The sequence below is a fragment of the Ranitomeya imitator genome, chromosome 2, assembly GCF_032444005.1.
Source record: "Ranitomeya imitator isolate aRanImi1 chromosome 2, aRanImi1.pri, whole genome shotgun sequence".
NCBI classification, from domain to species: domain Eukaryota; kingdom Metazoa; phylum Chordata; class Amphibia; order Anura; family Dendrobatidae; genus Ranitomeya; species Ranitomeya imitator.
In genome coordinates this window covers 233,207,705-233,224,652 of record NC_091283.1, presented here as the reverse complement: position 1 = coordinate 233,224,652, position 16,948 = coordinate 233,207,705, and the positions used below count along the sequence as shown (strand labels likewise).

Here is a 16,948-nt window from a genome sequence, read left to right as displayed (position 1 = left end):
TGTCCTAGATACCACATTCTGGATTAGAGGTTTGTGTCCCAGATACCATATTCTGGATTAGAGGTTTGTGTCCCAGATACCATATTCTGGATTAGAGGTTTGTGTCCCAGATACCATATTCTGGATTAGAGGTTTGTGTCCCAGATACCATATTCTGGATTAGAGGTTTGTGTCCCAGATACCATATTCTGGATTAGAGGTTTGTGTCCCAGATACCATATTCTGAATTAGAGGTTTGTGTCTCAGATACCATACTCTGGATTAGAGGTTTGTGTCCCAGATACCATATTCTGGATTAGAGGTTTGTGTCTCAGATATCGCGTGCTGGATTAGAGGTTTGTGTCTCAGATACCATATTCTGGATTAGAGGTTTGTGTCTCAGATACCATATTCTGGATTAGAGGTTTGTGTCCCAGATACCATATTCTGGATTAGAGGTTTGTGTCTCAGATACCATATTCTGGATTAGAGGTTTGTGTCCCAGATACCATATTCTGGATTAGAGGTTTGTGTCTCAGATAACCATATTCTGGATTAGAGGTTTGTGTCCCAGATACCATATTCTGGATTAGAGGTTTGTGTCCCAGATATCACGTTCTGGATTAGAGGTTTGTGTCTCAGATACCATATTCTGGATTAGAGGTTTGTGTCTCAGATACCATATTCTGGATTAGAGGTTTGTGTCCTGGCTATCACATTCTGGATTAGAGGTTTGTGTCTCAGATACCATATTCTGGATTGGAGGTTTGTGTCCCAGATACCATATTCTGGATTAGAGGTTTGTGTCCCAGATATCACGTTCTGGATTAGAGGTTTGTGTCCTAGATACCATATTCTGGATTAGAGGTTTGTGTCCCAGATACCATATTCTCGATTAGAGGTTTGTGTCCTGGATACCATATTCTGGATTAGAGGTTTGTGTCCTGGATATCACGTTCTGGATTAGAGGTTTGTGTCCCAGATACCATATTCTGGATTAGAGGTTTGTGTCCCAGATACCATATTCTGGATTAGAGGTTTGTGTCCCAGATACCATATTCTGGATTAGAGGTTTGTGTCCCAGATATCACGTTCTGGATTAGAGGTTAGTGTCCCAGATACCTTATTCTGCATTAGAGGTTTGTTTCCCGGATATCGCGTTCTGGATTAGAGGTTTGTGTCCTGGATATCTCGTTCTGGATTAGAGGTTTGTGTCCCAGATACCATATTCTGGATTAGAGGTTTGTGTCTCAGATACCATATTCTGGATTAGAGGTTTGTGTCCTAGATACCATATTCTGGATTAGAGGTTTGTGTCCCAGATGCCATATTCTGGATTAGAGGTTTGTGTCCCAGATACCATATTCTGGATTAGAGGTTTGTGTCCCGGATATCACGTTCTGGATTAGAGGTTTGTGTCTCAGATACCATATTCTGGATTAGAGGTTTGTGTCCCAGATATCGCGTTCTGGATTAGAGGTTTGTGTCCTAGATACCATATTCTGGATTAGAGGTTTGTGTCTCAGATGCCATATTCTGGATTAGAGGTTTGTGCCCTGGATATCACGTTCTGGATTAGAGGTTTTGTGTCCCAGATATCGCGTTCTGGATTAGAGGTTTGTGCCCCAGATACCATATTCTGGATTACAGGTTTGTGTCCCAGATGCCATATTCTGGATTAGAGGTTTGTGTCCCAGATACCATATTCTGGATTAGAGGTTTGTGTCCCGGATATCACACTCTGGATTAGAGGTTTGTGTCCCGGATATCTTGTTCTGGATTAGAGGTTTGTGTCCTGGATATCATGTTCTGGATTAGAGGTTTGTGTCCTGGATATCTCGTTCTGGATTAGAGGTTTATGTCCTGGATATCTCGTTCTGGATTAGAGGTTTGTGTCCCGGATATCACGTTCTGGATTAGAGGTTTGTGTCCCAGATACCATATTCTGGATTAGAGGTTTGTGTCCCAGATACCATATTCTGGATTAGAGGTTTGTGTCCCAGATACCATATTCTGGATTAGAGGTTTGTGTCCCAGATACCATATTCTGGATTAGAGGTTTGTGTCCCAGATACCATATTCTGGATTAGAGGTTTGTGTCTCAGATACCATATTCTGGATTAGAGGTTTGTGTCCCAGATACCATATTCTGGATTAGAGGTTTGTGTCCCAGATACCATATTCTGGATTAGAGGTTTGTGTCCCAGATACCATATTCTGGATTAGAGGTTTGTGTCCCAGATACCATATTCTGGATTAGAGGTTTGTGTCCCAGATACCATATTCTGGATTAGAGGTTTGTGTCCCAGATATCACGTTCTGGATTAGAGGTTAGTGTCCCAGATACCTTATTCTGTATTAGAGGTTTGTTTCCCGGATATCGCGTTCTGGATTAGAGGTTTGTGTCCTGGATATCTCGTTCTGGATTAGAGGTTTGTGTCCCAGATACCATATTCTGGATTAGAGGTTTGTGTCTCAGATACCATATTCTGGATTAGAGGTTTGTGTCCCAGATACCATATTCTGGATTAGAGGTTTGTGTCTCAGATACCATATTCTGGATTAGAGGTTTGTGTCCCGGATATCGCGTTCTGGAATAGAGGTTTGTGTCCCAGATACCATATTCTGGATTAGAGGTTTGTGTCCCAGATACCATATTCTGGATTAGAGGTTTGTGTCCCAGATATCACGTTCTGGATTAGAGGTTTGTGTCCTAGATACCATTTTCTGGATTAGAGGTTTGTGTCCCAGATACCATATTCTGGATTAGAGGTTTGTGTCTCAGATACCATATTCTGTATTAGAGGTTTGTGTCCTGGATATCACGTTCTGGATTAGAGGTTTGTGTCTCAGATATTGCGTTCTGGATTAGACGTTTGTGTCTCAGATACCATATTCTGGATTAGAGGTTTGTGTCCCAGATACCATATTCTGGATTAGAGGTTTGTGTCTCAGTTACCATATTCTGGATTAGAGGTTTGTGTCTCAGATACCATATTCTGGATTAGAGGGTTGTGTCCCAGATACCATATTCTGGATTAGAGGTTTGTGTCCCAGGTACCATATTCTGGATTAAAGGTTTTGTGTCCCAGATACCATATTCTGGATTAAAGGTTTTGTGTCCCCGATATCACGTTCTGGATTAGAGGTTTGTGTCCTAGATACCATATTCTTGATTAGAGGTTTGTGTCCTAGATACCATATTCTGGATTAGAGGTTTGTGTCTCAGATACCATATTCTGGATTAGAGGTTTGTGTCCTGGATATCTCGTTCTGGATTAGAGGTTTGTGTCCTGGATATCACGTTCTGGATTAGAGGTTTGTGTCCCAGATGCCATATTCTGGATTAGAGGTTTGTGTCTCAGATACCATATTCTGGATTAGAGGTTTGTGTCCGAGATACCATATTCTGGATTAGAGGTTTGTGTCCCAGATACCATATTCTGGATTAGAGGTTTGTGTCCCAGATACCATATTCTGGATTAGAGGTTTGTGTCCCAGATACCATATTCTGGATTAGAGGTTTGTGTCCCAGATACCATATTCTGGATTAGAGGTTTGTGTCCCGGATATCGCGTTCTGGAATAGAGGTTTGTGTCCCAGATACCATATTCTGGATTAGAGGTTTTGTGTCCCAGATACCATATTCTGGATTAGAGGTTTGTGTCCCAGATATCACGTTCTGGATTAGAGGTTTGTGTCCTAGATACCATATTCTGGATTAGAGGTTTGTGTCTCAGATACCATATTCTGTATTAGAGGTTTGTGTCCTGGATATCACGTTCTGGATTAGAGGTTTGTGTCTCAGATATTGCGTTCTGGATTAGAGGTTTGTGTCTCAGATACCATATTCTGGATTAGAGGTTTGTGTCCCAGATACCATATTCTGGATTAGAGGTTTGTGTCCCAGTTACCATATTCTGGATTAGAGGTTTGTGTCTCAGATACCATATTCTGGATTAGAGGTTTGTGTCTCAGATACCATATTCTGGATTAGAGGTTTGTGTCCCAGATACCGTATTCTGGATTAGAGGTTTGTGTCCCAGATACCATATTCTGGATTAGAGATTTGTGTTCCAGATACCATATTCTGGATTAGAGGTTTGTGTCCCAGATATCACGTTCTGGATTAGAGGTTTGTGTCCTAGATACCATATTCTGGATTAGAGGTTTGTGTCTCAGATACCATATTGTGGATTAGAGGGTTGTGTCCCAGATACCATATTTTGGATTAGAGGTTTGTGTCCCAGGTACCATATTCTGGATTAAAGGTTTTGTGTCCCAGATACCATATTCTGGATTAAAGGTTTTGTGTCCCCGATATCACGTTCTGGATTTGAGGTTTGTGTCCTAGATACCATATTCTTGATTAGAGGTTTGTGTCCTAGATATCATATTCTGGATTACAGGTTTGTGTCCCAGATGCCATATTCTGGATTAGAGGTTTGTGTCCCAGATACCATATTCTGGATTAGAGGTTTGTGTCCCGGATACCATATTCTGGATTAGAGGTTTGTGTCCTGGATATCACGTTCTGGATTAGAGGTTTGTGTCCCAGATACCATATTCTGGATTAGAGGTTTGTGGCCCAGATACCATATTCTGGATTAGAGGTTTGTGTCCCAGATACCATATTCTGGACTAGAGGTTTGTGTCCCAGATATCACGTTCTGGATTAGAGGTTAGTGTCCCAGATACCTTATTCTGCATTAGAGGTTTGTTTCCCGGATATCGCGTCTGGATTAGAGGTTTGTGTCCTGGATATCTCGTTCTGGATTAGAGGTTTGTGTCTCAGATACCATATTCTGGATTAGAGGTTTGTGTCCGAGATACCATATTCTGGATTAGAGGTTGGTGTCCCAGATACCATATTCTGGATTAGAGGTTTGTGTCCCAGATACCATATTCTGGATTAGAGGTTTGTGTCCCAGATACCATATTCTGGATTAGAGGTTTGTGTCCCGGATATCGCGTTCTGGAATAGAGGTTTGTGTCCCAGATGCCATATTCTGGATTAGAGGTTTGTGTCCCAGATACCATATTCTGGATTAGAGGTTTGTGTCCCAGATATCACGTTCTGGATTAGAGGTTTGTGTCCTAGATACCATATTCTGGATTAGAGGTTTGTGTCCCAGATACCATATTCTGGATTAGAGGTTTGTGTCTCAGATACCATATTCTGTATTAGAGGTTTGTGTCCTGGATATCACGTTCTGGATTAGAGGTTTGTGTGTCAGATATTGCGTTCTGGATTAGAGGTTTGTGTCTCAGATACCATATTCTGGATCAGAGGTTTGTGTCCCAGATACCATATTCTGGATTAGAGGTTTGTGTCCCAGTTACCATATTCTGGATTAGAGGTTTGTGTCTCAGATACCATATTATGGATTAGAGGTTTGTGTCTCAGATACCATATTCTGGATTAGAGGTTTGTGTCCCAGATATCATATTCTGGATTAGATGTTTGTGTCCCAGATACCGTATTCTGGATTAGAGGTTTGTGTCCCAGATGCCATATTCTGGATTAGAGGTTTGTGTTCCAGATACCATATTCTGGATTAGAGGTTTGTGTCCCAGATATCACGTTCTGAATTAGAGGTTTGTGTCCTAGATACCATATTCTGGATTAGAGGTTTGTGTCCCAGATACCATATTCTGGATTAGAGGTTTGTGTCTCAGTTACCATATTCTGGATTAGAGGTTTGTGTCTCAGATACCATATTCTGGATTAGAGGTTTGTGTCCCAGATACCATATTCTGGATTAGAGGTTTGTGTCCCAGGTACCATATTCTGGATTAAAGGTTTTGTGTCCCAGATACCATATTCTGGATTAAAGGTTTTGTGTCCCCGATATCACGTTCTGGATTAGAGGTTTGTGTCCTAGATACCATATTCTTGATTAGAGGTTTGTGTCCTAGATACCATATTCTGGATTAGAGGTTTGTGTCCCAGATGCCATATTCTGGATTAGAGGTTTGTGTCCCAGATACCATGTTCTGGATTAGAGGTTTGTGTCCCGGATATCTCGTTCTGGATTAGAGGTTTGTGTCCCAGATACCATATTCTGGATTAGAGGTTTGTGTTCCGGATATCACGCTCTGGATTAGTGGTTTGTGTCCTAGATACCATATTCTGGATTAGAGGTTTGTGTCCCAGATACCATATTCTGGATTAGAGGTTTGTGTCTCAGATACCATATTCTGGATTAGAGGTTTGTGTCCCAGATATCGCGTTCTGGATTAGAGGTTTGTGCCCCAGATACCATATTCTGGATTAGAGGTTTGTGTCCCGGATATCACATTCTGGTTTATAGGTTTGTGTCCTAGATACCATATTCTGGATTAGAGGTTTGTGTCCCAGATACCATATTCTGGATTAGAGGTTTGTGTCCCAGATACCATATTCTGGATTAGACGTTTGTGTCCCAGATACCATATTCTGGATTAGAGGTTTGTGTCCCAGATACCATATTCTGGATTAGAGGTTTGTGTCCTGGCTATCACATTCTGGATTAAACGTTTGTGTCCCAGATACCATATTCTGGATTAGAGGTTTGTGTCCTGGATATCACGTTCTGGATTAGAAGTTTGTGTCCCGGATATCACGTTCTGGATTAGAGGTTTGTGTCCCAGATACCATATTCTGGATTAAAGGTTTGTGTCCCAGATACCATATCCTGGATTAGAGTTTTGTGTCCTGGATATCACGTTCTGGATTAGAGGTTTGTGTCCCAGATACCATATTCTGGATTAGAGGTTTGTGTCCTAGATACCATATTCTGGATTAGAGGTTTGTGTCTCAGATACCATATTCTGGATTAGAGGTTTGTGCCCTGGATATCACGTTCTGGATTAGAGGTTTGTGTCCCAGATATCGCGTTCTGGATTAGAGGTTTGTGCCCCAGATACCATATTCTGGATTAAAGGTTTGTGTCTCAGATACCATATTCTGGATTAGAGGTTTGTGTCCTGGATATCTGTTGTGAATTCTGTCGCTGAATTCACTCCTGTGGTCACAAGTGGTACTGCAGCTTCTGAGCTTCCTCCCTCAGGTGTTCTGGTGAGCTCGTTAACTGCTTCATTACTTAACTCCGCCTGATGCTGCTATCCTTGCTCCTTGTCAATGTTTCAGTGTTGGATCTGAGCTTCTCCTGATTGTTCCTGTGACCTTCTGCTCAGTATAGCTAAGTGCTTTTTGCTTTTTTGTTGCTTTTTTTCTGTCCAGCTTGTCTTTTGTTTTGCTGGAAGCTCTGAGACGCAAAGGGTGTACCGCCGTGCCGTTAGTTCGGCACGGTGGGTTTTCTTTGCCCCCTTTGCGTGGTTTTGCTTTAGGGTTTTTTGTAGACTGCAAAGTTCGCTTTACTGTCCTCGCTCTGTCCTAGAATATCGGGCCCCACTTTGCTGAATCTATTTCATCCCTACGTTTTGTCTTTTCATCTTACTCACAGTCATTATATGTGGGGGGCTGCCTTTTCCTTTGGGGAATTTCTCTGGGGCAAGTCAGGCCTATTTTTCTATCTTCAGGCTAGCTAGTTTCTTAGGGTGTGCCGAGTTGCCTAGGTAGTTGTTAGGCGCAATCCACAGCCGCTTTTAGTTGTGTTTAGGATAGGATCAGGTGTGCAGTCTACAGAGTTTCCACGTCTCAGAGCTCGTTCTTGTATTTTTGGGTATTTGTCAGATCACTGTGTGCGCTCTGATCGCTAAGCACACTGTGTCTCTGGATTGCCTTCATAACACCTGTCATTAGCAAACATAACAGTACAAGGAGCCCAACTAATGATTCTCAATAGAGGGAAAGAAAAAGTTCTGACATATTTTTTTTTTTTTTTTTCTGCTCTGTGTTCACTTTTTTTTTTCCCCTAGACATTTGGGTGATTCTGGACACAGGTGTGGACATGGATATTCAGGGTCTGTGCTCTTCAATGGATAATCTCGTTATAAATGTACAAAAAATTCAAGATACTATTGATCAGAAATCTATGTTAGAACCAAGAATTCCTATTTCTGATTTGTTTTTTGGAGATAGAACTAAGTTTCTAAGTTTCAAAAATAATTGTAAGCTATTTCTGGCCTTGAAACCTCATTCTTCTGGTAATCCTATTCAACAGGTTTTGATTATTATTTCTTTTTTGCGCGGCGACCCTCAAGACTGGGCATTTTCTCTTGCGCCAGGAGACCCTGCATTGAGTAGTGTCGATGCGTTTTTCCTGGCGCTCGGATTGCTGTACGATGAGCCTAATTCAGTGGATCAGGCTGAGAAAAATTTGCTGGCTTTGTGCCAGGGTCAGGATGATATAGAAGTATATTGTCAGAAATTTAGGAAATGGTCAGTACTCACTCAGTGGAATGAATCTGCGCTGGCAGCTTTGTTCAGAAAGGGTCTCTCTGAGGCTCTTAAGGATGTCATGGTGGGATTTCCTATGCCTGCTGGTTTGAATGAGTCTTTGTCTTTGGCCATTCAGATCGGTCGACGCTTGCGCGAGCGTAAATCTGTGCACAATTTGGCGGTACTGCCTGAGGTTAAACCTGAGCCTATGCAGTGCGATAGGACTATGACTAGAGTTGAACGGCAGGAATACAGACGTCTGAATGGTCTGTGTTTCTACTGTGGTGATTCCACTCATGCTATTTCTGATTGTCCTAAGCGCACTAAGCGGTCCGCTAGGTCTGCCGTCATTGGTACTGTACAGTCCAAATTCCTTCTGTCCATTACCTTGATATGCTCTTTGTCGTCGTTTTCTGTCATGGCGTTTGTGGATCCGGGCGCTGCCCTGAATCTGATGGATTTGGATTATGCTAAACGTTGTGGGTTTTTCTTGGAGCCTTTGCGGTGTCCTATTCCATTGAGAGGAATTGATGCTACACCTTTGGCCAAGAATAAACCTCAATACTGGGCCCAGCTGACCATGTGCATGGCTCCTGCACATCAGGAAGTTATTCGCTTTCTGGTGTTGCATAATCTGCATGATGTGGTCGTGTTGGGGTTGCCATGGCTACAAACCCATAATCCAGTATTGGATTGGAATTCCATGTCGGTATCCAGCTGGGGTTGTCAGGGGGTACATGGTGATGTTCCATTTTTGTCGATTTCGTCATCCACCCCTTCTGAGGTCCCAGAGTTCTTGTCTGATTATCAGGATGTATTTGAAGAGCCCAAGTCCGATGCTCTACCTCCGCATAGGGATTGTGATTGTGCTATCAATTTGATTCCTGGTAGTAAATTCCCTAAAGGTCGATTATTTAATTTATCCGTGCCCGAACACGCCGCTATGCGCAGTTATGTGAAGGAATCCCTGGAGAAGGGACATATTCGCCCAATGTCATCACCACTGGGAGCAGGGTTCTTCTTTGTAGCCAAGAAGGATGGTTCGCTGAGACCGTGTATTGATTACCGCCTTCTTAATAAGATCACTGTTACATTTCAGTATCCCTTGCCATTGTTATCTGACTTGTTTGCTCGGATTAAGGGGGCTAGTTGGTTCACTAAGATAGATCTTCGTGGTGCGTATAATCTGGTGAGAATCAGGCAAGGAGATGAATGGAAAACTGCATTCAATACGCCCGAGGGTCATTTTGAGTATCTAGTGATGCCGTTCGGACTTGCCAATGCTCCATCTGTGTTTCAGTCTTTTATGCATGACATCTTCCGTGAGTATCTGGATAAATTCCTGATTGTTTACTTGGATGACATTTTGATCTTCTCAGATGATTGGGAGTCTCATGTGAAGCAGGTCAGAATGGTTTTTCAGGTCCTGCGTGCTAACTCTTTGTTTGTGAAGGGATCAAAGTGTCTCTTCGGTGTGCAGAAAGTTTCATTTTTGGGGTTCATCTTTACCCCTTCTACTATCGAGATGGATCCAGTTAAGGTCCAAGCCATCCAGGATTGGATTCAGCCGACATCTCTGAAAAGTCTGCAAAAGTTCCTGGGCTTTGCTAATTTTTATCGTCGCTTCATCTGTAATTTTTCTAGCATTGCCAAACCATTGACCGATTTGACCAAGAAGGGTGCTGATTTGGTTAATTGGTCTTCTGCTGCTGTGGAAGCTTTTCAGGAGTTGAAGCGTCGTTTTTGTTCTGCCCCTGTGTTGTGTCAGCCAAATGTTTCTCTTCCGTTCCAGGTCGAGGTTGATGCTTCTGAGATTGGAGCAGGGGCGGTTTTGTCACAGAGAGGTTCTGATTGCTCAGTGATGAAACCATGTGCTTTCTTTTCCAGGAAGTTTTCGCCCGCTGAGCGTAATTATGATGTGGGCAATCGAGAGTTGCTGGCCATGAAGTGGGCATTCGAGGAGTGGCGTCATTGGCTTGAAGGAGCTAAGCATCGCGTGGTGGTATTGACTGATCATAAGAACTTGACTTATCTCGAGTCTGCCAAGCGCTTGAATCCTAGACAGGCCCGTTGGTCGTTATTTTTTGCCCGCTTCGACTTTGTGATTTCGTACCTTCCGGGCTCTAAAAATGTGAAGGCGGATGCTCTGTCTAGGAGTTTTGTGCCCGACTCTCCGGGTTTATCTGAGCCAGCGGGTATCCTCAAGGAAGGAGTCATTGTGTCTGCCATCTCCCCTGATTTGCGGCGGGTGCTGCAAAAATTTCAGGCGAATAAACCTGATCGTTGTCCAGCAGAGAAACTGTTCGTCCCTGATAGGTGGACTAATAAACTTATCTCTGAACTTCATTGTTCGGTGTTGGCTGGTCATCCTGGAATCTTTGGTACCAGAGAGTTAGTGGCTAGATCCTTCTGGTGGCCATCTCTGTCACGGGATGTACGTACTTTTGTGCAGTCCTGTGGGATTTGTGCTAGGGCTAAGCCCTGCTGTTCTCGTGCCAGTGGGTTGCTTTTGCCCTTGCCGGTCCCAAAGAGGCCTTGGACACATATTTCGATGGATTTCATTTCTGACCTTCCCGTTTCTCAAAAGATGTCAGTCATTTGGGTGGTCTGTGATCGCTTTTCTAAAATGGTCCATCTGGTGCCCTTGGCTAAATTGCCTTCCTCCTCTGATTTGGTACCTTTGTTCTTTCAGCATGTGGTTCGGTTGCATGGCATTCCTGAGAATATTGTTTCTGACAGAGGTTCCCAGTTTGTTTCAAGGTTTTGGCGAGCCTTTTGTGGTAGGATGGGCATTGACCTATCCTTTTCCTCGGCTTTCCATCCTCAGACTAATGGCCAGACCGAACGAACCAATCAGACCTTGGAAACATATCTGAGATGTTTTGTTTCTGCAGACCAGGATGATTGGGTGTCCTTTTTGCCGTTGGCTGAGTTCGCCCTTAATGATCGGGCCAGCTCGGCTACCTTGGTTTCTCCATTTTTTTGCAATTCTGGGTTCCATCCTCGTTTCTCTTCAGGACAGGTTGAGTCTTCGGACTGTCCTGGTGTGGATTCTGTGGTGGATAGGTTGCAGCAGATCTGGACTCAGGTAGTGGACAATTTGATCTTGTCCCAGGAGAAAGCTCAACTTTTCGCTAATCGCAGACGCCGTGTGGGTCCCCGACTTCGTGTTGGGGATCTGGTTTGGTTATCTTCTCGTCATATTCCTATGAAGGTTTCCTCTCCTAAATTTAAACCTCGTTTTATTGGTCCGTATAGGATTTCTGAGGTTCTCAATCCTGTGTCTTTTCGTTTGACCCTCCCAGACTCCTTTTCCATACATAATGTATTCCATAGGTCGTTGTTGCGGAGATACGTGGCACCTATGGTTCCATCTGTTGAGCCTCCTGCCCCGGTATTGGTGGAGGGGGAATTGGAGTATATTGTGGAGAAGATTTTGGATTCTCGTGTTTCTAGACGGAAACTCCAGTATCTGGTTAAATGGAAGGGTTATGCTCAGGAAGATAATTCCTGGGTTTTTGCCTCTGATGTTCATGCTTCCGATCTTGTTCGTGCCTTTCATGCGGCTCATCCTGGTCGGCCTGGGGGCTCTGGTGAGGGTTCGGTGACCCCTCCTCAAGGGGGGGGGTACTGTTGTGAATTCTGTGGCTGAATTCACTCCTGTGGTCACAAGTGGTACTGCAGCTTCTGAGCTTCCTCCCTCAGGTGTTCTGGTGAGCTCGTTAACTGCTTCATTACTTAACTCCGCCTGATGCTGCTATCCTTGCTCCTTGTCAATGTTTCAGTGTTGGATCTGAGCTTCTCCTGATTGTTCCTGTGACCTTCTGCTCAGTATAGCTTAGTGCTTTTTGCTTTTTTGTTGCTTTTTTTCTGTCCAGCTTGTCTTTTGTTTTGCTGGAAGCTCTGAGACGCAGAGGGTGTACCGCCGTGCCGTTAGTTCGGCACGGTGGGTTTTCTTTGCCCCCTTTGCGTGGTTTTGCTTTAGGGTTTTTTGTAGACTGCAAAGTTCGCTTTACTGTCCTCGCTCTGTCCTAGAATATCGGGCCCCACTTTGCTGAATCTATTTCATCCCTACGTTTTGTCTTTTCATCTTACTCACAGTCATTATATGTGGGGGGCTGCCTTTTCCTTTGGGGAATTTCTCTGGGGCAAGTCAGGCCTATTTTTCTATCTTCAGGCTAGCTAGTTTCTTAGGGTGTGCCGAGTTGCCTAGGTAGTTGTTAGGCGCAATCCACAGCCGCTTTTAGTTGTGTTTAGGATAGGATCAGGTGTGCAGTCTACAGAGTTTCCACGTCTCAGAGCTCGTTCTTGTATTTTTGGGTATTTGTCAGATCACTGTGTGCGCTCTGATCGCTAAGCACACTGTGTCTCTGGATTGCCTTCATAACACCTGTCATTAGCAAACATAACAGATATCACATGCTGGATTATAGGTTTGTGTCCTAGATACCATATTCTGGATTAGAGGTTTGTGTCTCAGATACCATATTCTGGATTAGAGGTTTGTGTCCTGGATATCACATTCTGGATTAAAGGTTTGTGTCCCAGATACCATATTCTGGATTAGAGGTTTGTATCCCAGATACCATATTCTGGATTAGAGGTTTGTGTCCCAGATACCATATTCTGGATTAGAGGTTTGTGTCCTGGCTATCACATTCTGGATTAGAGGTTTGTGTCCCAGATACCATATTCTGGATTAGAGGTTTGTGTCCCGGATACCATATTCTGGATTAGAGGTTTGTGTCCCAGATACCATATTCTGGATTAGAGGTTTGTGTCCCAGATACCATATTCTGTATTAGAGGTTTGTGTCCCAGATACCATATTCTGGATTAGAGGTTTGTGTCCCGGATACCATATTCTGGATTAGAGGTTTGTGTCCCGGATATCACACTCTGGATTAGAGGTTTGTGTCCCGGATATCTTGTTCTGGATTAGAGGTTTGTGTCCTGGATATCTTGTTCTGGATTAGAGGTTTGTGTCCTGGATATCTCGTTCTGGATTAGAGGTTTATGTCCTGGATATCTCGTTCTGGATTAGAGGTTTGTGTCCCAGATACCATATTCTGGATTAGAGGTTTGTGTCCCGGATACCATATTCTGGATTAGAGGTTTGTGTCCCGGATACCATATTCTGGATTAGAGGTTTGTGTCCCAGATACCATATTCTGGATTAGAGGTTTGTGTCCCAGATACCATATTCTGGATTAGAGGTTTGTGTCCCGGATACCATATTCTGGATTAGAGGTTTGTGTCCCAGATACCATATTCTGGATTAGAGGTTTGTGTCCCTGATACCATATTCTGGATTAGAGGTTTGTGTCCCAGATACCATATTTTGGACTAGAGGTTTGTGTCCCAGATACCATATTCTGGATTAGAGGTTTGTGTCCCAGATACCATATTCTGGATTAGAGGTTTGTTTCCCAGATACCATATTCTGGATTAGAGGTTTGTGTCCCAGATACCATATTCTGGATTAGAGGTTTGTTTCCCAGATACCATATTCTGGATTAGAGGTTTGTGTCCCAGATACCATATTCTGGATTAGATGTTTGTGTCCCGGATACCATATTCTGGATTAGAGGTTTGTGTCCTGGATATCACGTTCTGGATTAGAGGTTTGTGTCCCAGATACCATATTCTGGATTAGAGGTTTGTGTCCCAGATACCATATTCTGGATTAGAGGTTTGTGTCCCAGATACCATATTCTGGATTAGAGGTTTGTGTCCCAGATATCACATTCTGGATTAGAGGTTAGTGTCCCAGATACCTTATTCTGCATTAGAGGTTTGTTTCCCGGATATCGCGTTCTGGATTAGAGGTTTGTGTCCTGGATATCTCGTTCTGGATTAGAGGTTTGTGTCCCAGATACCATATTCTGGATTAGAGGTTTGTGTCTCAGATACCATATTCTGGATTAGAGGTTTGTGTCCGAGATACCATATTCTGGATTAGAGGTTGGTGTCCCAGATACCATATTCTGGATTAGAGGTTTGTGTCCCAGATACCATATTCTGGATTAGAGGTTTGTGTCCCAGATACCATATTCCGGATTAGAGGTTTGTGTCCCAGATATCACGTTCTGGATTAGAGGTTTTTGTCCTAGATACCATATTCTGGATTAGAGGTTTGTGTCCCAGATACCATATTCTGGATTAGAGGTTTGTGTCTCAGATACCATATTCTGGATTAGAGGTTTGTGTCCCAGATACCATATTCTGGATTGGAGGTTTGTGTCCCAGTTACCATATTCTGGATTAGAGGTTTGTGTCTCAGATACCATATTCTGGATTAGAGGTTTGTGTCTCAGATATTGCGTTCTGGATTAGAGGTTTGTGTCTCAGATACCATATTCTGGATTAGAGGTTTGTGTCCCAGATACCATATTCTGGATTGGAGGTTTGTGTCCCAGTTACCATATTCTGGATTAGAGGTTTGTGTCTCAGATACCATATTCTGGATTAGAGGTTTGTGTCCCAGATACCATATTCTGGATTAGAGGTTTGTGTCCCAGATACCATATTCTGGATTAGAGGTTTGTGTCCCAGATACCATATTCTGGATTAGAGGTTTGTGTTCCAGATACCATATTCTGGATTAGAGGTTTGTGTCCCGGATACCATATTCTGGATTAGAGGTTTGTGTCCCGGATATCACGTCCTGGATTAGAGGTTTGTGTCCCAGATACCATATTCTGGATTAGAGGTTTGTGTCCTACATACCATATTCTGGATTAGAGGTTTGTGTCCCGGATATCAAGTTCTGGATTAGAGGTTTGTGTCCCGGATACCATATTCTGGATTAGAGGTTTGTGTCCCAGATACCATATTCTGGATTAGAGGTTTGTGTCCCGGATACCATATTCTGGATTAGAGGTTTGTGTCCTGGATATCACGTTCTGGATTAGAGGTTTGTTTCCTAGATACCATATTCTGGATTAAAGGTTTGTGTCCCAGATACCATATTTTGGATTAGAGGTTTGTGTCCTGGATGTCACGTTCTGGATTAGAGGTTTGTGTCCCGGATATCACGTTCTGGATTAGAGGTTTGTTTCCTAGATACCATATTCTGGATTAGAGGTTTGTGTCCCGGATATCACATTCTGGATTAGAGGTTTGTGTCCCAGATACCATATTCTGGATTAGAGGTTTGTGTCCTACATACCATATTCTGGATTAGAGGTTTGTGTCCCGGATATCAAGTTCTGGATTAGAGGTTTGTGTCCCAGATACCATATTCTGGATTAGAGGTTTGTGTCCCAGATACCATATTCTGGATTAGAGGTTTGTGTCCCAGATACCATATTCTGAATTAGAGGTTTGTGTCCTGGATATCACGTTCTGGATTAGAGGTTTGTTTCCTAGATACCATATTCTGGATTAAAGGTTTGTGTCCCAGATACCATATTCTGGATTAGAGGTTTGTGTCCTGGATGTCACGTTCTGGATTAGAGGTTTGTGTCCCGGATATCACGTTCTGGATTAGAGGTTTGTTTCCTAGATACCATATTCTGGATTAGAGGTTTGTGTCCCAGATACCATATTCTGGATTAGAGGTTTGTGTCTCAGATACCATATTCTGGATTAGAGGTTTGTGTCTCAGATACCATATTCTGGATTAGAGGTTTGTGTCTCAGATACCATATTCTGGATTAGAGATTTGTGTCCCAGATACCATATTCTGGATTAGAGGTTTGTGTCCCAGATACCATATTCTGGATTAGAGGTTTGTGTTCCAGATACCATATTCTGGATTAGAGGTTTGTGTCCCAGATATCATGTTCTGGATTAGAGGTTTGTGTCCTAGATACCATATTCTGGATTAGAGGTTTGTGTCCCAGATACCATATTCTGGATTAGAGGTTTGTGTCTCAGTTACCATATTCTGGATTAGAGGTTTGTGTCTCAGATACCATATTCTGGATTAGAGGTTTGTGTCCCAGATACCATATTCTGGATTAAAGGTTTTGTGTCCCCGATATCACGTTCTGGATTAGAGGTTTGTGTCCTAGATACCATATTCTTGATTAGAGGTTTGTGTCCTAGATACCATATTCTGGATTAGAGGTTTGTGTCCCGGATATCATGCTCTGGATTAGTGGTTTGTGTCCTAGATACCATATTCTGGATTAGAGGTTTGTGTCCCGGATATCACGTTCTGGATTAGAGGTTTGTGTCCCAGATACCATATTCTGGATTAGAGGTTTGTGTCCCGGATATCATGCTCTGGATTAGTGGTTTGTGTCCTAGATACCATATTCTGGATTAGAGGTTTGTGTCCCAGATACCATATTCTGGATTAGAGGTTTGTGTCTCAGATACCATATTCTGGATTAGAGGTTTGTGTCCCAGATATCGCGTTCTGGATTAGAGGTTTGTGCCCCAGATACCATATTCTGGATTAGAGGTTTGTGTCTCAGATACCATATTCTGGATTAGAGGTTTGTGTCCCGGATATCACATTCTGGTTTATAGGTTTGTGTCCTAGATACCATATTCTGGATTAGAGGTTTGTGTCCCAGATACCATATTCTGGATTAGAGGTTTGTGTCCCAGATACCATATTCTGGATTAGAGGTTTGTGTCCCAGATACCATATTCTGGATTAGAGGTTTGTGTCCCAGATACCATATTCTGG

General features: G+C 43.0%; 1 protein-coding gene across 3 annotated transcripts in view; it reads left to right on the top strand.

Annotated features, from left to right (window-relative positions):
• ADAP2 (ArfGAP with dual PH domains 2) overlaps positions 1-16,948 on the top strand; it is a 172,421-nt gene that overhangs the window by 20,226 nt on the left and 135,247 nt on the right. The window lies entirely within an intron of this gene.